The sequence below is a fragment of the Taudactylus pleione genome, unplaced genomic scaffold (genome assembly GCF_031769625.1).
Source record: "Taudactylus pleione unplaced genomic scaffold, aTauple2 ptg000109l, whole genome shotgun sequence".
NCBI classification, from domain to species: Eukaryota; Metazoa; Chordata; class Amphibia; order Anura; family Myobatrachidae; genus Taudactylus; species Taudactylus pleione.
Genome location: NW_028284511.1, coordinates 14,007,501 through 14,029,499, shown reverse-complemented (window position 1 = coordinate 14,029,499; position 21,999 = coordinate 14,007,501). Strand labels below are relative to the sequence as shown.

Below are 21,999 nucleotides of genomic sequence, written 5' to 3'. Positions count from 1 at the left end.
ACCTTAAGATGACCATAAACACAACAATTGTAATTGAAAAAAGTACATTTACCGGAAAAGCTTTGAAATTTGCTGTATATTGTTTTCATTATACATAAGCTTACATTTTAAATTGTCATATTAGTGTTAAAGTATAATGAAAACCAAAGTTGAAGTGTTCCTTTACAAGGCAGGTGGATAAAATATTTTGTTTTATGTTAACCTGGCCTTTCTCCTACAGCTCTTCAGGAAGTAAAGTAATACATTCCTAGTCTATTATAGATGACTATGAGTACTTTGCCAATTTTATGTGACTGTCTTGATGCAATCTTGAAGAACCTTAAGATGACCATAAACACAACAATTGTAATTGAAAAAAGTACATTTACCGGAAAAGCTTTGAAATTTGCTGTATATCGTTTTCAATCCTCAACCAGAAACCAAAATGTGTATAAACGAGCTTAACCAAATGGCTCCATATCTCAGGGGTTAGAACACTGGTCTTGTAAACCAGGGGTCGTGAGTTCAAATCTCACTGTGGCATGATGCTTCTTTATTGTTACAGTTGCTAAAACTTAAGTTGCAGCACCCTATATTGCAATACTCCGCTTTACTACGCTAAATGAGAAGATGATGTATATAGCCAAATTGGAAAGACACTTATCACATTCAGTCTAATCTATTGACTGGTTTCAAGCGCATATTTGAAAATATTTGTGTTATCTTTTATTGGACCAATTTCCTTACAAACTGATACTCCCAGCATGGTTATTCACCATCATTATAAAATTTATATAGAAGATTTCTAATAATCTTTCTTTAAAAAGAGCATTTAAAGCACATATCAACATGCACTGCATAGATCAGAATTCATCTTGCTCAATTGATACCGATTTTTTGAACTGATATACATAGGTGCCAATAGATATAACTGAAGGCTGATTTGAACATTAAAGCATATACACTCTACATGTGCAAGAAGACTCAGGGTATTGACTACTAATGAATACAAATAACTCCATAAAAATGTCCGGCTGTAATATTTTGATATAATTCCACCATATTAATCCTAAAGTTGGAAAGCCATTATAAAGTATGACCAATTTTGTATGTGTGTTATATACACACCACACTAACATATGAAAGCTCATTTTAAAATGCATTTAAATAAATTGATTCAAAGTGTCTACCAGGTATACCTCAATTATAGGTATTGCATATATATCAGAATAGGCCATTTGTAACAAGTTGACTTTTGGACAAAGAGATACAATTAATAAAATCCAATGACATATTGGATTTTATTTGCTAAAAAAAGTTAGAAATTGCTATGTATTACTTTTTACAGTTTTAGAAACATTTCTATTCACCAATTTACATAGGTGTCCTACACTACTTCTACATGTTTTCATAAATGTCCCCATAAATAATACAGAAAAGGATTCAACATCACAATAGATAGGACCAACTGAAATTAAACATTATACATAAGCTTACATTTTAAATTGTCATATTAGTGTTAAAGTATAATGAAAACCAAAGTTGAAGTGTTCCTTTATAAGGCAGGTGGATAAAAAATTTTGTTTTATGTTAACCTGGCCTTTCTCCTACAGCTCTTTAGGAAGTAAAGTAATACATTCCTAGTCTATTATAGACGACTATGAGTACTTTGCCAATTTTATGTGACTGTCTTGATGCAATCTTTAAGAACCTTAAGATAACCATAAACACAACAATTGTAATTGAAAAAAGTACATTTACCGGAAAAGATTTGAAATTTGCTGTATATCGTTTTCAATCCTCAACCAGAAACCAAAATGTGTGTAAAAGCTCTTAACCAAATGGCTCCATATCTCAGGGGTCAGAGCACGGGTCTTGTAAACCAGGGGTCGTGAATTCAAATCTCACTTTGGCATGATGCTTCTTTATTGTTACAGTTGCTAAAACTTAAGTTGCAGCACCCTATATTGCAATACTCCGCTTTACTACGCTAAATGAGAAGATGATGTATATAGCCAAATTGGAAAGACACTTATCACATTCAGTCTAATCTATTGACTGGTTTCAAGCGCATATTTGAATATATTTGTGTTATCTTTTATTGGACCAATTTCCTTACAAACTGATACTCCCAGCATGGTTATTCACCATCATTATAAAATTTATATAAAAGATTTCCAATAATCTTTCTTTTAAAAGAGCATTTAAAGCACATATCAACATGCACTGCATAGATCAGAATTCATCTTGCTCAATTGATACCGATTTTTTGAACTGACATACATAGGTGCCAATAGATATAACTGAAAGGTGATTTCAACATGAAAGCATATACACTCTACATGTGCAAGCAGACTCAGGATAATGACCACTAATGAATACAAATAACTCTATACAAATGTCCAGCTGTAACATTTTGAAATAATTCCACCATATTAATCCTAAAGTTGGAAAGCCATGGAAAGTATGACCAATTTTGTATCTGTATTATATACACACCACACTAACATATAAAAGCTCATTTTAAAATGCATTTAAATAAATTGATTCAAAGTGTTTACCAGGTATACCTCAATTATAGGTATTGCATATATATCAGAATAGGCCATTTGTAACAAGTGGATTTTTGGACAAAGAGATACAATTAATAAAATCCAATGACATATTGGATTTTATTTGCTAAAAAAAGTTAGAAATTGCTATGTATTACTTTTTACAGTTTTAGAAACATTTCTATTCACCAATTTACATAGGTGTCCTACACTACTTCTACATGTTTTCATAAATGTCCCCATAAATAATACAGAAAAGGATTCAACATCACAATAGATAGGACCAACTGAAATAAAACATTATACATAAGCTTACATTTTAAATTGTCATTTTAGTGTTAAAGTATAATGAAAACCAAAGTTGAAGTGTTCCTTTATAAGGCAGGTGGATAAAATATTTTATTTTATGTTAACCTGGCCTTTCTCCTACAGCTCTTTAGGAAGTAAAGTAATACATTCCTAGTCTATTATAGATGACTATGAGTACTTTGCCAATTTTATGTGACTGTCTTGATGCAATCTTGAAGAACCTTAAGATGACCATAAACACAACAATTGTAATTGAAAAAAGTACATTTACCGGAAAAGGTTTGAAATTTGCTGTATATCGTTTTCAATCCTCAACCAGAAACCAAAATGTGTATAAACGAGCTTAACCAAATGGCTCCATAGCTCAGGGGTTAGAGCACTGGTCTTGTAAACCAGGGGTCGTGAGTTCAAATCTCACTGGGGCCTGATGCTTCCCTTTTGTTAAAAGTTGCTAAAACTTAAGTTGCAGCACCCTATATTGCAATACTTCGCTTTACTACGCTAAATGAGAAGATGATGTATATAGCCAAATTGGAAAGACACTTATCACATTCAGTCTAATCTATTGACTGGTTTCAAGCGCATATTTGAAAATATTTGTGTTATCTTTTATTGGACCAATTTCCTTACAAACTGATACTCCCAGCATGGTTATTCACCATCATTATAAAATTTATATAAAAGATTTCCAATAATCTTTCTTTAAAAAGAGCATTTAAAGCACATATCAACATGCACTGCATAGATCAGAATTCATCTTGCTCAATTGATACCGATTTTTTGAACTGATATACATAGGTGCCAATAGATATAACTGAAGGCTGATTTGAACATAAAAGCATATACACTCTACATGTGCAAGCAGACTCAGGGTATTGAGTACTAATGAATACAAATAACTCTATAAAAATGTCCGGCTGTAACATTGTAACATTTTGAAATAATTCCTCCATATTAATCCTAAAGTTGGAAAGCCATGGAAAGTATGACCAATTTTGTATGTGTGTTATATACACACCACACAAACATATGAAAGCTCATTTTAAAATGCATTTAAATAAATTGATTCAAAGTGTCTACCAGGTATGCCTCAATTATAGATATTGCATATATATCAGAATAGGCCATTTGTAAAAAGTGGATTTTTGGACAAAGAGATACAATTAATAAAATGCAATGACATATTGGATTTTATTTGCTAAAAAAAGTTAGAAATTGCTATGTATTACTTTTCACAGTTTTAGAAACATTTCTATTCACCAATTTACATAGGTGTCCTACACTACTTCTACAGGTTTTCATAAATGTCAACATAAATAATACAGAAAAGGATTCAACATCACAATAGATAGGACCAACTGAAATAAAACATTATACATAAGCTTACATTTAAAATTGTCATATTAGTGTTAAAGTATAATGAAAACCAAAGTTGAAGTGTTCCTTTATAAGGCAGGTGAATAAAATATTTTGTTTTATGTTAACCTGGCCTTTCTCCTACAGCTCTTTAGGAAGTAAAGTAATACATTCCTAGTCTATTATAGACGACAATGAGTACTTTGCCAATTTTATGTGACTGTCTTGATGCAATCTTGAAGAACCTTAAGATGATCATAAACACAACAATTGTAATTGAAAAAAGTACATTTACCAAAAAAGGTTTGAAATTTGCTGTATATCGTTTTCAATCCTCAACCAGAAACCAAAATGTGTATAAACGAGCTTAACCAAATGGCTCCATAGCTCAGGGGTTAGAGCACTGGTCTTGTAAACGAGGGGTCGTGAGTTCAAATCTCACTGGGGCCTGATGCTTCCTTTTTGTTAAAAGTTGCTAAAACTTAAGTTGCAGCACCCTATATTGCAATACTTCGCTTTACTATGCTAAATGAGAAGATGATGTATATAGCCAAATTGGAAAGACACTTATCACATTCAGTCTAATCTATTGACTGGTTTCAAGCGCATATTTGAAAATATTTGTGTTATCTTTTATTGGACCAATTTCCTTACAAACTGATACTCCCAGCATGGTTATTCACCATCATTATAAAATTTATATAAAAGATTTCCAATAATCTTTCTTTAAAAAGAGCATTTAAAGCACATATCAACATGCACTGCATAGATCAGAATTCATCTTGCTCAATTGATACCGATTTTTTGAACTGATATACATAGGTGCCAATAGATATAACTGAAGGCTGATTTGAACATAAAAGCATATACACTCTACATGTGCAAGAAGACTCAGGGTATTGACTACTAATGAATACAAATAACTCTATAAAAATGTCCGGCTGTAACATTTTGAAATAATTCCACCATATTAATCCTAAAGTTGGAAAGCCATGGAAAGTATGACCAATTTTGTATCTGTATTATATACACACCACACTAACATATAAATGCTCATTTTAAAATGCATTTAAATAAATTGATTCAAAGTGTCTACCAGGTATGCCTCAATTATAGATATTGCATATATATCAGAATAGGCCATTTGTAAAAAGTGGATTTTTTGGACAAAGAGATACAATTAATAAAATGCAATGACATATTGGATTTTATTTGCTAAAAAAAGTTAGAAATTGCTATGTATTACTTTTTACAGTTTTAGAAACATTTCTATTCACCAATTTACATAGGTGTCCTACACTACTTCTACATGTTTTCATAAATGTCCCCATAAATAATACAGAAAAGGATTCAACATCACAATAGATAGGACCAACTGAAATAAAACATTATACATAAGCTTACATTTTAAATTGTCATATTAGTGTTAAAGTATAATGAAAACCAAAGTTGAAGTGTTCCTTTAGAAGGCAGGTGGATAAAATAATTTGTTTTATGTTAACCTGGCCTTTCTCCTACAGCTCTTTAGGAAGTAAAGTAATACATTCCTAGTCTATTATAGACGACTATGAGTACTTTGCTAATTTTATGTGACTGTCTTGATGCAATCTTGAAGAACCTTAAGATGACCATAAACACAACAATTGTAATTGAAAAAAGTACATTTACCGGAAAAGATTTGAAATTTGCTGTATATCGTTTTCAATCCTCAACCAGAAACCAAAATGTGTATAAAAGCTCTTAACCAAATGGCTCCATAGCTCAGGGGTTAAAGCACTGGTCTTGGAAACCAGGGGTCGTGAGTTCGAATCTCACTGGGGCCTGATGCTTCCTTTTTGTTAAAAGTTGCTTAAACTTAAGCTGCAGCACCCTATATTGCAATACTTCGCTTTACTACGCTAAATGAGAAGATGATGTATATAGCCAAATTGGAAAGACACTTATCACATTCAGTCTAATATATTGACTGGTATCAAGCGCATATTTGAAAATATTTGTGTTATCTTTTATTGGACCAATTTCCTTACAAACTGATACTCCCAGCATGGTTATTCACCATCATTATAAAATTTATATAAAAGATTTCCAATAATCTTTCTTTAAAAAGTGCATTTAAAGCACATATCAACATGCACTGCATAGATAAGAATTCATCTTGCTCAATTGATACCGATTTTTTGAACTGACATACATAGTTGCCAATAGATATAACTGAAGGCTGATTTGAACATGAAAGCATATACACTCTACATGTGCAAGCAGACTCAGGATAATGACTACTAATGAATACAAATAACTCTATAAAAATGTCCGGCTGTAACATTTTGAAATAATTCCACCATATTAATCCTAAAGTTGGAAAGCCATAGAAAGTATGACCAATTTTGTATCTGTATTATATACACACCACACTAACATATAAATGCTCATTTTAAAATGCATTTAAATAAATTGATTCAAAGTGTCTACCAGGTATGCCTCAATTATAGATATTGCATATATATCAGAATAGGCCATTTGTAAAAAGTGGATTTTTTGGACAAAGAGATACAATTAATAAAATGCCATGACATATTGGATTTTATTTGCTAAAAAAAGTTAGAAATTGCTATGTATTACTTTTTACAGTTTTAGAAACATTTCTATTCACCAATTTACATAGGTGTCCTACACTACTTCTACAGGTTTTCATAAATGTCCCCATAAATAATACAGAAAAGGATTCAACATCACAATAGATAGGACCAACTGAAATAAAACATTATACATAAGCTTACATTTAAAATTGTCATATTAGTGTTAAAGTATAATGAAAACCAAAGTTGAAGTGTTCCTTTATAAGGCAGGTGGATAAAATATTTTGTTTTATGTTAACCTGGCCTTTCTCCTACAGCTCTTTAGGAAGTAAAGTAATACATTCCTAGTCTATTATAGACGACAATGAGTACTTTGCCAATTTTATGTGACTGTCTTGATGCAATCTTGAAGAACCTTAAGATGACCATAAACACAACAATTGTAATTGAAAAAAGTACATTTACCAAAAAAGGTTTGAAATTTGCTGTATATCGTTTTCAATCCTCAACCAGAAACCAAAATATGTATAAATGAGCTTAACCAAATGGCTCCATAGCTCAGGGGTTAGAGCACTGGTCTTGTAAACGAGGGGTCGTGAGTTCAAATCTCACTGGGGCCTGATGCTTCCCTTTTGTTAAAAGTTGCTAAAACTTAAGTTGCAGCACCCTATATTGCAATACTTCGCTTTACTACGCTAAATGAGAAGATGATGTATATAGCCAAATTGGAAAGACACTTATCACATTCAGTCTAATCTATTGACTGGTTTCAAGCGCATATTTGAAAATATTTGTGTTATCTTTTATTGGACCAATTTCCTTACAAACTGATACTCCCAGCATGGTTATTCACCATCATTATAAAATTTATATAAAAGATTTCCAATAATCTTTCTTTAAAAAGAGCATTTAAAGCACATATCAACATGCACTGCATAGATCAGAATTCATCTTGCTCAATTGATACCGATTTGTTGAACTGAAATACATAGATATAACTGAAGGCTGATTTGAACATGAAAGCATATACACTCTACATGTGCAAGAAGACTCAGGGTATTGACTACAAATGAATACAAATAACTTTATAAAAATGTCCGGCTGTAACATTTTGAAATAATTCCACCATATTAATCCTAAAGTTGGAAAGCCATGGAAAGTATGACCAATTTTGTATGTGTGTTATATACACACCACACTAACATATGAAAGCTCATTTTAAAATGCATTTAAATAAATTGATTCGAAGTGTTTACCAGGTATACCTCAATTATAGGTATTGCATATATATCAGAATAGGCCATTTGTAACAAGTGGATTTTTGGACAAAGAGATACAATTAATAAAATCCAATGACATATTGGATTTTATTTGCTAAAAAAAGTTAGAAATTGCTATGTATTACTTTTTACAGTTTTAGAAACATTTCTATTCACCAATTTACATAGGTGTCCTACACTACTTCTACATGTTTTCATAAATGTCCCCATAAATAATACAGAAAAGGATTCAACATCACAATAGATAGGACCAACTGAAATAAAACATTATACATAAGCTTACATTTTAAATTGTCATTTTAGTGTTAAAGTATAATGAAAACCAAAGTTGAAGTGTTCCTTTATAAGGCAGGTGGATAAAATATTTTATTTTATGTTAACCTGGCCTTTCTCCTACAGCTCTTTAGGAAGTAAAGTAATACATTCCTAGTCTATTATAGATGACTATGAGTACTTTGCCAATTTTATGTGACTGTCTTGATGCAATCTTGAAGAACCTTAAGATGACCATAAACACAACAATTGTAATTGAAAAAAGTACATTTACCGGAAAAGATTTGAAATTTGCTGTATATCGTTTTCAATCCTCAACCAGAAACCAAAATGTGTATAAAAGCTTTTAACCAAATGGCTCCATAGCTCAGGGGTTAGAGCACTGGTCTTGTAAACCAGGGGTCGTGAGTTCAAATCTCACTGGGGCCTGATGCTTTTTGTTAAAAGTTGCTAAAACTTAAGTTGCAGCACCCTATATTGCAATACTCCGCTTTACTACGCTAAATGAGAAGATGATGTATATAGCCAAATTGGAAAGACACTTATCACATTCAGTCTAATCTATTGACTGGTTTCAAGCGCATATTTGAAAATATTTGTGTTATCTTTTATTGGACCAATTTCCTTACAAACTGATACTCCCAGCATGGTTATTCACCATCATTATAAAATTTATATAAAAGATTTCCAATAATCTTTCTTTAAAAAGAGCATTTAAAGCACATATCAACATGCACTGCATAGATCAGAATTCATCTTGCTCAATTGATACCGATTTTTTGAACTGATATACATTGGTGCCAATAGATATAACTGAAGGCTGATTTGAACATAAAAGCATATACACTCTACATGTGCAAGAAGACTCAGGGTATTGACTACTAATGAATACAAATAACTCTATAAAAATGTCCGGCTGTAACATTTTGAAATAATTCCACCATATTAATCCTAAAGTTGGAAAGCCATGGAAAGTATGACCAATTTTGTATGTGTGTTATATACACACCACACTAACATATGAAAGCTCATTTTAAAATGCATTTAAATAAATTGATTCAAAGTGTTTACCAGGTATACCTCAATTATAGGTATTGCATATATATCAGAATAGGCCATTTGTAACAAGTGGATTTTTGGACAAAGAGATACAATTAATAAAATCCAATGACATATTGGATTTTATTTGCTAAAAAAAGTTTGAAATTGCTATGTATTACTTTTTACAGTTTTAGAAACATTTCTATTCACCAATTTACATAGGTGTCCTACACTGCTTCTACATGTTTTCATAAATGTCCCCATAAATAATACAGAAAAGGATTCAACATCACAATAGATAGGACCAACTGAAATAAAACATTATACATAAGCTTACATTTTAAATTGTCATATTAGTGTTAAAGTATAATGAAAACCAAAGTTGAAGTGTTCCTTTAGAAGGCAGGTGGATAAAATATTTTGTTTTATGTTAACCTGGCCTTTCTCCTACAGCTCTTTAGGAAGTAAAGTAATACATTCCTAGTCTATTATAGACGACTATGAGTACTTTGCCAATTTTATGTGACTGTCTTGATGCAATCTTGAAGAACCTTAAGATGACCATAAACACAACAATTGTAATTGAAAAAAGTACATTTACCGGAAAAGATTTGAAATTTGCTGTATATCGTTTTCAATCCTCAACCAGAAACCAAAATGTGTATAAAAGCTTTTAACCAAATGGCTCCATAGCTCAGGGGTTAGAGCACTGGTCTTGTAAACCAGGGGTCGTGAGTTCAAATCTCACTGTGGCCTGATGCTTTTTGTTAAAAGTTGCTAAAACTTAAGTTGCAGCACCCTATATTGCAATACTCCGCTTTACTACGCTAAATGAGAAGATGATGTATATAGCCAAATTGGAAAGACACTTATCACATTCAGTCTAATCTATTGACTGGTTTCAAGCGCATATTTGAAAATATTTGTGTTATCTTTTATTGGACCAATTTCCTTACAAACTGATACTCCCAGCATGGTTATTCACCATCATTATAAAATTTATATAAAAGATTTCCAATAATCTTTCTTTAAAAAGAGCATTTAAAGCACATATCAACATGCACTGCATAGATCAGAATTCATCTTGCTCAATTGATACCGATTTTTTGAACTGATATACATTGGTGCCAATAGATATAACTGAAGGCTGATTTGAACATAAAAGCATATACACTCTACATGTGCAAGAAGACTCAGGGTATTGACTACTAATGAATACAAATAACTCTATAAAAATGTCCGGCTGTAACATTTTGAAATAATTCCACCATATTAATCCTAAAGTTGGAAAGCCATGGAAAGTATGACCAATTTTGTATGTGTGTTATATACACACCACACTAACATATGAAAGCTCATTTTAAAATGCATTTAAATAAATTGATTCAAAGTGTCTACCAGGTATGCCTCAATTATAGATATTGCATATATATCAGAATAGGCCATTTGTAAAAAGTGGATTTTTTGGACAAAGAGATACAATTAATAAAATGCCATGACATATTGGATTTTATTTGCTAAAAAAAGTTAGAAATTGCTATGTATTACTTTTTACAGTTTTAGAAACATTTCTATTCACCAATTTACATAGGTGTCCTACACTGCTTCTACATGTTTTCATAAATGTCCCCATAAATAATACAGAAAAGGATTCAACATCACAATAGATAGGACCAACTGAAATAAAACATTATACATAAGCTTACATTTTAAATTGTCATATTAGTGTTAAAGTATAATGAAAACCAAAGTTGAAGTGTTCCTTTAGAAGGCAGGTGGATAAAATATTTTGTTTTATGTTAACCTGGCCTTTCTCCTACAGCTCTTTAGGAAGTAAAGTAATACATTCCTAGTCTATTATAGACGACTATGAGTACTTTGCCAATTTTATGTGACTGTCTTGATGCAATCTTGAAGCACCTTAAGATGACCATAAACACAACAATTGTAATTGAAAAAAGTACATTTACCGGAAAAGGTTTGAAATTTGCTGTATATCGTTTTCAATCCTCAACCAGAAACCAAAATGTGTATAAACGAGCTTAACCAAATGGCTCCATAGCTCAGGGGTTAGAGCACTGGTCTTGTAAACCAGGGGTCGTGAGTTCAAATCTCACTGTGGCATGATGCTTCTTTATTGTTACACTTGCTAAAACTTAAGTTGCAGCACCCTATATTGCAATACTCCGCTTTACTACGCTAAATGAGAAGATGATGTATATAGCCAAATTGGAAAGACACCTATCACATTCAGTCTAATCTATTGACTGGTTTCAAGTGCATATTTGAAAATATTTGTGTTATCTTTTATTGGACCAATTTCCTTACAAACTGATACTCCCAGCATGGTTATTCACCATCATTATAAAATTTATATAAAAGATTTCCAATAATCTTTCTTTAAAAAGTGCATTTAAAGCACATATCAACATGCACTGCATAGATAAGAATTCATCTTGCTCAATTGATACCGATTTTTTGAACTGACATACATAGGTGCCAATATATATATCAGAAGGCTGATTTGAACATGAAAGCATATACACTCTACATGTGCAAGCAGACTCAGGATAATGACTACTAATGAATACAAATAACTCTATAAAAATGTCCGGCTGTAACATTTTGAAATAATTCCACCATATTAATCCTAAAGTTGGAAAGCCATGGAAAGTATGACCAATTTTGTATCTGTATTATATACACACCACACTAACAAATAAACGCTCATTTTAAAATGCATTTAAATAAATTGATTCAAAGTGTCTACCAGGTATACCTCAATTATAGGTATTGCATATATATCAGAATAGGCCATTTGTAACAAGTGGATTTTTGGACAAAGAGATACAATTAATAAAATCCAATGACATATTGGATTTTATTTGCTAAAAAAAGTTTGAAATTGCTATGTATTACTTTTTACAGTTTTAGAAACATTTCTATTCACCAATTTACATAGGTGTCCTACACTGCTTCTACATGTTTTCATAAATGTCCCCATAAATAATACAGAAAAGGATTCAACATCACAATAGATAGGACCAACTGAAATAAAACATTATACATAAGCTTACATTTTAAATTGTCATATTAGTGTTAAAGTATAATGAAAACCAAAGTTGAAGTGTTCCTTTAGAAGGCAGGTGGATAAAATATTTTGTTTTATGTTAACCTGGCCTTTCTCCTACAGCTCTTTAGGAAGTAAAGTAATACATTCCTAGTCTATTATAGACGACTATGAGTACTTTGCTAATTTTATGTGACTGTCTTGATGCAATCTTGAAGAACCTTAAGATGACCATAAACACAACAATTGTAATTGAAAAAAGTACATTTACCGGAAAAGATTTGAAATTTGCTGTATATCGTTTTCAATCCTCAACCAGAAACCAAAATGTGTATAAAAGCTCTTAACCAAATGGCTCCATAGCTCAGGGGTTAGAGCACTGGTCTTGTAAACCAGGGGTCGTGAGTTCAAATCTCAATGGGGCCTGATGCTTCCTTTTTGTTAAAAGTTGCTAAAACTTAAGCTGCAGCACCCTATATTGCAATACTTCGCTTTACTACGCTAAATGAGAAGATGATGTATATAGCCAAATTGGAAAGACACTTATCACATTCAGTCTAATCTATTGACTGGTTTCAAGCGCATATTTGAAAATATTTGTGTTATCTTTTATTGGACCAATTTCCTTACAAACTGATACTCCCAGCATGGTTATTCACCATCATTATAAAATTTATATAAAAGATTTCCAATAATCTTTCTTTAAAAAGAGCATTTAAAGCACATATCAACATGCACTGCATAGATCAGAATTCATCTTGCTCAATTGATACCGATTTTTTGAACTGATATACATAGGTGCCAATAGATATAACTGAAGGCTGATTTGAACATAAAAGCATATACACTCTACATGTGCAAGAAGACTCAGGGTATTGACTACTAATGAATACAAATAACTCTATAAAAATGTCCGGCTGTAACATTTTGAAATAATTCCACCATATTAATCCTAAAGTTGGAAAGCCATGGAAAGTATGACCAATTTTGTATGTGTGTTATATACACACCACACTAACATATGAAAGCTCATTTTAAAATGCATTTAAATAAATTGATTCAAAGTGTCTACCAGGTATGCCTCAATTATAGATATTGCATATATATCAGAATAGGCCATTTGTAAAAAGTGGATTTTTTGGACAAAGAGATACAATTAATAAAATGCCATGACATATTGGATTTTATTTGCTAAAAAAAGTTAGAAATTGCTATGTATTACTTTTTACAGTTTTAGAAACATTTCTATTCACCAATTTACATAGGTGTCCTACACTGCTTCTACATGTTTTCATAAATGTCCCCATAAATAATACAGAAAAGGATTCAACATCACAATAGATAGGACCAACTGAAATAAAACATTATACATAAGCTTACATTTTAAATTGTCATATTAGTGTTAAAGTATAATGAAAACCAAAGTTGAAGTGTTCCTTTAGAAGGCAGGTGGATAAAATATTTTGTTTTATGTTAACCTGGCCTTTCTCCTACAGCTCTTTAGGAAGTAAAGTAATACATTCCTAGTCTATTATAGACGACTATGAGTACTTTGCCAATTTTATGTGACTGTCTTGATGCAATCTTGAAGCACCTTAAGATGACCATAAACACAACAATTGTAATTGAAAAAAGTACATTTACCGGAAAAGGTTTGAAATTTGCTGTATATCGTTTTCAATCCTCAACCAGAAACCAAAATGTGTATAAACGAGCTTAACCAAATGGCTCCATAGCTCAGGGGTTAGAGCACTGGTCTTGTAAACCAGGGGTCGTGAGTTCAAATCTCACTGTGGCATGATGCTTCTTTATTGTTACACTTGCTAAAACTTAAGTTGCAGCACCCTATATTGCAATACTCCGCTTTACTACGCTAAATGAGAAGATGATGTATATAGCCAAATTGGAAAGACACCTATCACATTCAGTCTAATCTATTGACTGGTTTCAAGTGCATATTTGAAAATATTTGTGTTATCTTTTATTGGACCAATTTCCTTACAAACTGATACTCCCAGCATGGTTATTCACCATCATTATAAAATTTATATAAAAGATTTCCAATAATCTTTCTTTAAAAAGTGCATTTAAAGCACATATCAACATGCACTGCATAGATAAGAATTCATCTTGCTCAATTGATACCGATTTTTTGAACTGACATACATAGGTGCCAATATATATATCAGAAGGCTGATTTGAACATGAAAGCATATACACTCTACATGTGCAAGCAGACTCAGGATAATGACTACTAATGAATACAAATAACTCTATAAAAATGTCCGGCTGTAACATTTTGAAATAATTCCACCATATTAATCCTAAAGTTGGAAAGCCATGGAAAGTATGACCAATTTTGTATCTGTATTATATACACACCACACTAACAAATAAACGCTCATTTTAAAATGCATTTAAATAAATTGATTCAAAGTGTCTACCAGGTATACCTCAATTATAGGTATTGCATATATATCAGAATAGGCCATTTGTAACAAGTGGATTTTTGGACAAAGAGATACAATTAATAAAATCCAATGACATATTGGATTTTATTTGCTAAAAAAAGTTTGAAATTGCTATGTATTACTTTTTACAGTTTTAGAAACATTTCTATTCACCAATTTACATAGGTGTCCTACACTGCTTCTACATGTTTTCATAAATGTCCCCATAAATAATACAGAAAAGGATTCAACATCACAATAGATAGGACCAACTGAAATAAAACATTATACATAAGCTTACATTTTAAATTGTCATATTAGTGTTAAAGTATAATGAAAACCAAAGTTGAAGTGTTCCTTTAGAAGGCAGGTGGATAAAATATTTTGTTTTATGTTAACCTGGCCTTTCTCCTACAGCTCTTTAGGAAGTAAAGTAATACATTCCTAGTCTATTATAGACGACTATGAGTACTTTGCTAATTTTATGTGACTGTCTTGATGCAATCTTGAAGAACCTTAAGATGACCATAAACACAACAATTGTAATTGAAAAAAGTACATTTACCGGAAAAGATTTGAAATTTGCTGTATATCGTTTTCAATCCTCAACCAGAAACCAAAATGTGTATAAAAGCTCTTAACCAAATGGCTCCATAGCTCAGGGGTTAGAGCACTGGTCTTGTAAACCAGGGGTCGTGAGTTCAAATCTCAATGGGGCCTGATGCTTCCTTTTTGTTAAAAGTTGCTAAAACTTAAGCTGCAGCACCCTATATTGCAATACTTCGCTTTACTACGCTAAATGAGAAGATGATGTATATAGCCAAATTGGAAAGACACTTATCACATTCAGTCTAATCTATTGACTGGTTTCAAGCGCATATTTGAAAATATTTGTGTTATCTTTTATTGGACCAATTTCCTTACAAACTGATACTCCCAGCATGGTTATTCACCATCATTATAAAATTTATATAAAAGATTTCCAATAATCTTTCTTTAAAAAGAGCATTTAAAGCACATATCAACATGCACTGCATAGATCAGAATTCATCTTGCTCAATTGATACCGATTTTTTGAACTGATATACATAGGTGCCAATAGATATAACAGAAGGCTGATTTGAACATAAAAGCATATACACTCTACATGTGCAAGAAGACTCAGGGTATTGACTACTAATGAATACAAATAACTCTATAAAAATGTCCGGCTGTAACATTTTGAAATAATTCCACCATATTAATCCTAAAGTTGGAAAGCCATGGAAAGTATGACCAATTTTGTATGTGTGTTATATACACACCACATAAACATATGAAAGCTCATTTTAAAATGCATTTAAATAAATTGATTCAAAGTGTCTACCAGGTATACCTCAATTATAGATATTGCATATATATCAGAATAGGCCATTTGTAACAAGTGGATTTTTGGACAAAGAGATACAATTAATAAAATGCAATGACATATTGGATTTTATTTGCTAAAAAAGTTAGAAATTGCTATGTATTACTTTTTACAGTTTTAGAAACATTTCTATTCACCAATTTACATAGGTGTCCTACACTACTTCTACAGGTTTTCATAAATGTCCCCATAAATAATACAGTAAAGGATTCAACATCACAATAGATAGAACCAACTGAAAGAAAACATTATACATAAGCTTACATTTTAAATTGTCATATTAGTGTTAAAGTATAATGAAAACCAAAGTTGAAGTGTTCCTTTAGAAGGCAGGTGGATAAAATATTTTGTTTTATGTTAACCTGGCCTTTCTCCTACAGCTCTTTAGGAAGTAAAGTAATACATTCCTAGTCTATTATAGACGACTATGAGTACTTTGCCAATTTTATGTGACTATCTTGATGCAATCTTGAAGAACCTTAAGATGACCATAAACACAACAATTGTAATTGAAAAAAGTACATTTACCGGAAAAGGTTTGAAATTTGCTGTATATCGTTTTCAATCCTCAACCAGAAACCAAAATGTGTATAAATGAGCTTAACCAAATGGCTCCATAGCTCAGGGGTTAGAGCACTGGTCTTGTAAACCAGGGGTCATGAGTTCAAATCTCACTGGGGCATGATGCTTCCTTTTTGTTAAAAGTTGCTAAAACTTAAGTTGCAGCACCCTATATTTCAATACTTCGCTTTACTACGCTAAATGAGAAGATGATGTATATAGCCAAATTGGAAAGACACTTATCACATTCAGTCTAATCTATTGACTGGTTTCAAGCGCATATTTGAAATTATTTGTGTTATCTTTTATTGGACCAATTTCCTTACAAACTGATACTCCCAGCATGGTTATTCACCATCATTATAAAATTTATATAAAAGATTTCCAATAATCTTTCTTTAAAAAGAGCATTTAAAGCACATATCAACATGCACTGCATAGATCAGAATTCATCTTGCTCAATTGATACCGATTTTTTTAACTGATATACATAGGTGCCAATAGATATAACAGAAGGCTGATTTGAACATAAAAGCATATACACTCTACATGTGCAAGAAGACTCAGGGTATTGACTACTAATGAATACAAATAACTCTATAAAAATGTCCGGCTGTAACATTTTGAAATAATTCCACCATATTAATCCTAAAGTTGGAAAGCCATGGAAAGTATGACCAATTTTGTATGTGTGTTATATACACACCACATAAACATATGAAAGCTCATTTTAAAATGCATTTAAATAAATTGATTCAAAGTGTCTACCAGGTATACCTCAATTATAGGTATTGCATATATATCAGAATAGGCCATTTGTAACAAGTGGATTTTTGGACAAAGAGATACAATTAATAAAATCCAATGACATATTGGATTTTATTTGCTAAAAAAAGTTAGAAATTGCTATGTATTACTTTTTACAGTTTTAGAAACATTTCTATTCACCAATTTACATAGGTGTCCTACACTGCTTCTACATGTTTTCATAAATGTCCCCATAAATAATACAGAAAAGGATTCAACATCACAATAGATAGGACCAACTGAAATAAAACATTATACATAAGCTTACATTTTAAATTGTCATATTAGTGTTAAAGTATAATGAAAACCAAAGTTGAAGTGTTCCTTTAGAAGGCAGGTGGATAAAATATTTTGTTTTATGTTAACCTGGCCTTTCTCCTACAGCTCTTTAGGAAGTAAAGTAATACATTCCTAGTCTATTATAGACGACTATGAGTACTTTGCTAATTTTATGTGACTGTCTTGATGCAATCTTGAAGAACCTTAAGATGACCATAAACACAACAATTGTAATTGAAAAAAGTACATTTACCGGAAAAGATTTGAAATTTGCTGTATATCGTTTTCAATCCTCAACCAGAAACCAAAATGTGTATAAAAGCTCTTAACCAAATGGCTCCATAGCTCAGGGGTTAAAGCACTGGTCTTGTAAACCAGGGGTCGTGAGTTCGAATCTCACTGGGGCCTGATGCTTCCTTTTTGTTAAAAGTTGCTAAAACTTAAGCTGCAGCACCCTATATTGCAATACTTCGCTTTACTACGCTAAATGAGAAGATGATGTATATAGCCAAATTGGAAAGACACTTATCACATTCAGTCTAATCTATTGACTGGTTTCAAGCGCATATTTGAAAATATTTGTGTTATCTTTTATTGGACCAATTTCCTTACAAACTGATACTCCCAGCATGGTTATTCACCATCATTATAAAATTTATATAAAAGATTTCCAATAATCTTTCTTTAAAAAGTGCATTTAAAGCACATATCAACATGCACTGCATAGATAAGAATTCATCTTGCTCAATTGATACCGATTTTTTGAACTGACATACATAGGTGCCAATAGATATAACTGAAGGCTGATTTGAACATGAAAGCATATACACTCTACATGTGCAAGCAGACTCAGGATAATGACTACTAATGAATACAAATAACTCTATAAAAATGTCCGGCTGTAACATTTTGAAATAATTCCACCATATTAATCCTAAAGTTGGAAAGCCATGGAAAGTATGACCAATTTTGTATCTGTATTATATACACACCACACTAACATATAAAAGCTCATTTTAAAATGCATTTAAATAAATTGATTCAAAGTGTCTACCAGGTATGCCTCAATTATAGATATTGCATATATATCAGAATAGGCCATTTGTAAAAAGTGGATTTTTGGACAAAGAGATACAATTAATAAAATGCAATGACATATTGGATTTTATTTGCTAAAAAAGTTAGAAATTGCTATGTATTACTTTTTACAGTTTTAGAAACATTTCTATTCACCAATTTACATAGGTGTCCTACACTACTTCTACAGGTTTTCATAAATGTCCCCATAAATAATGCAGTAAAGGATTCAACATCACAATAGATAGGACCAACTGAAAGAAAACATTATACATAAGCTTACATTTTAAATTGTCATATTAGTGTTAAAGTATAATGAAAACCAAAGTTGAAGTGATCCTTTAGAAGGCAGGTGGATAAAATATTTTGTTTTATGTTAACCTGGCCTTTCTCCTACAGCTCTTTAGGAAGTAAAGTAATACATTCCTAGTCTATTATAGACGACTATGAGTACTTTGCCAATTTTATGTGACTGTCTTGATGCAATTTTGAAGAACCTTAAGATGACCATAAACACAACAATTGTAATTGAAAAAAGTACATTTACCGGAAAAGATTTGAAATTTGCTGTATATCGTTTTCAATCCTCAACCAGAAACCAAAATGTGTATAAAAGCTCTTAACCAAATGGCTCCATAGCTCAGGGGTTAGAGCACTGGTCTTGTAAACCAGGGGTTGTGAGTTCAAATCTCACTGGGGCCTGATGCTTCCTTTTTGTTAAAAGTTGCTAAAACTTAAGTTGCAGCACCCTATATTGCAATACTTCGCTTTACTACGCTAAATGAGAAGATGATGTATATAGCCAAATTGGAAAGACACTTATCACATTCAGTCTAATCTATTGACTGGTTTCAAGCGCATATTTGAAATTATTTGTGTTATCTTTTATTGGACCAATTTCCTTACAAACTGATACTCCCAGCATGGTTATTCACCATCATTATAAAATTTATATAAAAGATTTCCAATAATCTTTCTTTAAAAAGTGCATTTAAAGCACATATCAACATGCACTGCATAGATAAGAATTCATCTTGCTCAATTGATACCGATTTTTTGAACTGACATACATAGGTGCCAATAGATATAACTGAAGGCTGATTTGAACATGAAAGCATATACACTCTACATGTGCAAGCAGACTCAGGATAATGACTACTAATGAATACAAATAACTCTATAAAAATGTCCGGCTGTAACATTTTGAAATAATTCCACCATATTAATCCTAAAGTTGGAAAGCCATAGAAAGTATGACCAATTTTGTATCTGTATTATATACACACCACACTAACATATAAATGCTCATTTTAAAATGCATTTAAATAAATTGATTCAAAGTGTCTACCAGGTATGCCTCAATTATAGATATTGCATATATATCAGAATAGGCCATTTGTAAAAAGTGGATTTTTTGGACAAAGAGATACAATTAATAAAATGCCATGACATATTGGATTTTATTTGCTAAAAAAAGTTAGAAATTGCTATGTATTACTTTTTACAGTTTTAGAAACATTTCTATTCACCAATTTACATAGGTGTCCTACACTGCTTCTACATGTTTTCATAAATGTCCCCATAAATAATACAGAAAAGGATTCAACATCACAATAGATAGGACCAACTGAAATAAAACATTATACATAAGCTTACATTTTAAATTGTCATATTAGTGTTAAAGTATAATGAAAACCAAAGTTGAAGTGTTCCTTTAGAAGGCAGGTGGATAAAATATTTTGTTTTATGTTAACCTGGCCTTTCTCCTACAGCTCTTTAGGAAGTAAAGTAATACATTCCTAGTCTATTATAGACGACTATGAGTACTTTGCTAATTTTATGTGACTGTCTTGATGCAATCTTGAAGAACCTTAAGATGACCATAAACACAACAATTGTAATTGAAAAAAGTACATTTACCGGAAAAGATTTGAAATTTGCTGTATATCGTTTTCAATCCTCAACCAGAAACCAAAATGTGTATAAAAGCTCTTAACCAAATGGCTCCATAGCTCAGGGGTTAGAGCACTGGTCTTGTAAACCAGGGGTCGTGAGTTCAAATCTCAATGGGGCCTGATGCTTCCTTTTTGTTAAAAGTTGCTAAAACTTAAGCTGCAGCACCCTATATTGCAATACTTCGCTTTACTACGCTAAATGAGAAGATGATGTATATAGCCAAATTGGAAAGACACTTATCACATTCAGTCTAATCTATTGACTGGTTTCAAGCGCATATTTGAAAATATTTGTGTTATCTTTTATTGGACCAATTTCCTTACAAACTGATACTCCCAGCATGGTTATTCACCATCATTATAAAATTTATATAAAAGATTTCCAATAATCTTTCTTTAAAAAGAGCATTTAAAGCACATATCAACATGCACTGCATAGATCAGAATTCATCTTGCTCAATTGATACCGATTTTTTGAACTGATATACATAGGTGCCAATAGATATAACAGAAGGCTGATTTGAACATAAAAGCATATACACTCTACATGTGCAAGAAGACTCAGGGTATTGACTACTAATGAATACAAATAACTCTATAAAAATGTCCGGCTGTAACATTTTGAAATAATTCCACCATATTAATCCTAAAGTTGGAAAGCCATGGAAAGTATGACCAATTTTGTATGTGTGTTATATACACACCACATAAACATATGAAAGCTCATTTTAAAATGCATTTAAATAAATTGATTCAAAGTGTCTACCAGGTATACCTCAATTATAGATATTGCATATATATCAGAATAGGCCATTTGTAACAAGTGGATTTTTGGACAAAGAGATACAATTAATAAAATGCAATGACATATTGGATTTTATTTGCTAAAAAAGTTAGAAATTGCTATGTATTACTTTTTACAGTTTTAGAAACATTTCTATTCACCAATTTACATAGGTGTCCTACACTACTTCTACAGGTTTTCATAAATGTCCCCATAAATAATACAGTAAAGGATTCAACATC

General features: G+C 31.6%; 14 non-coding genes across 14 annotated transcripts; all 14 read left to right on the top strand.

Moving 5' to 3' along the window:
- Positions 1-3,193: 3,193 nt before the first annotated feature.
- TRNAT-UGU (transfer RNA threonine (anticodon UGU)) lies at positions 3,194-3,266 on the top strand. Its single transcript has one exon. It is a non-coding gene; the product is annotated as a tRNA-Thr (tRNA).
- A 1,307-nt stretch (positions 3,267-4,573) lies between these two features.
- TRNAT-UGU (transfer RNA threonine (anticodon UGU)) lies at positions 4,574-4,646 on the top strand. The gene has a single exon. It is a non-coding gene; the product is annotated as a tRNA-Thr (tRNA).
- Positions 4,647-5,946: 1,300 nt separating this feature from the next.
- Positions 5,947-6,019, top strand: TRNAP-UGG (transfer RNA proline (anticodon UGG)). The gene has a single exon. It is a non-coding gene; the product is annotated as a tRNA-Pro (tRNA).
- A 1,300-nt stretch (positions 6,020-7,319) lies between these two features.
- On the top strand, positions 7,320-7,392 carry TRNAT-UGU (transfer RNA threonine (anticodon UGU)). Its single transcript has one exon. It is a non-coding gene; the product is annotated as a tRNA-Thr (tRNA).
- A 1,289-nt stretch (positions 7,393-8,681) lies between these two features.
- On the top strand, positions 8,682-8,754 carry TRNAT-UGU (transfer RNA threonine (anticodon UGU)). The gene has a single exon. It is a non-coding gene; the product is annotated as a tRNA-Thr (tRNA).
- Positions 8,755-10,049: 1,295 nt separating this feature from the next.
- TRNAT-UGU (transfer RNA threonine (anticodon UGU)) lies at positions 10,050-10,122 on the top strand. The gene has a single exon. It is a non-coding gene; the product is annotated as a tRNA-Thr (tRNA).
- A 1,296-nt stretch (positions 10,123-11,418) lies between these two features.
- TRNAT-UGU (transfer RNA threonine (anticodon UGU)) lies at positions 11,419-11,491 on the top strand. Its single transcript has one exon. It is a non-coding gene; the product is annotated as a tRNA-Thr (tRNA).
- A 1,298-nt stretch (positions 11,492-12,789) lies between these two features.
- On the top strand, positions 12,790-12,862 carry TRNAT-UGU (transfer RNA threonine (anticodon UGU)). The gene has a single exon. It is a non-coding gene; the product is annotated as a tRNA-Thr (tRNA).
- A 1,300-nt stretch (positions 12,863-14,162) lies between these two features.
- TRNAT-UGU (transfer RNA threonine (anticodon UGU)) lies at positions 14,163-14,235 on the top strand. The gene has a single exon. It is a non-coding gene; the product is annotated as a tRNA-Thr (tRNA).
- A 1,298-nt stretch (positions 14,236-15,533) lies between these two features.
- Positions 15,534-15,606, top strand: TRNAT-UGU (transfer RNA threonine (anticodon UGU)). Its single transcript has one exon. It is a non-coding gene; the product is annotated as a tRNA-Thr (tRNA).
- A 1,298-nt stretch (positions 15,607-16,904) lies between these two features.
- Positions 16,905-16,977, top strand: TRNAT-UGU (transfer RNA threonine (anticodon UGU)). Its single transcript has one exon. It is a non-coding gene; the product is annotated as a tRNA-Thr (tRNA).
- A 1,299-nt stretch (positions 16,978-18,276) lies between these two features.
- On the top strand, positions 18,277-18,349 carry TRNAT-UGU (transfer RNA threonine (anticodon UGU)). The gene has a single exon. It is a non-coding gene; the product is annotated as a tRNA-Thr (tRNA).
- A 1,298-nt stretch (positions 18,350-19,647) lies between these two features.
- TRNAT-UGU (transfer RNA threonine (anticodon UGU)) lies at positions 19,648-19,720 on the top strand. Its single transcript has one exon. It is a non-coding gene; the product is annotated as a tRNA-Thr (tRNA).
- Positions 19,721-21,020: 1,300 nt separating this feature from the next.
- On the top strand, positions 21,021-21,093 carry TRNAT-UGU (transfer RNA threonine (anticodon UGU)). The gene has a single exon. It is a non-coding gene; the product is annotated as a tRNA-Thr (tRNA).
- The last annotated feature ends 906 nt before the right edge of the window (positions 21,094-21,999 follow it).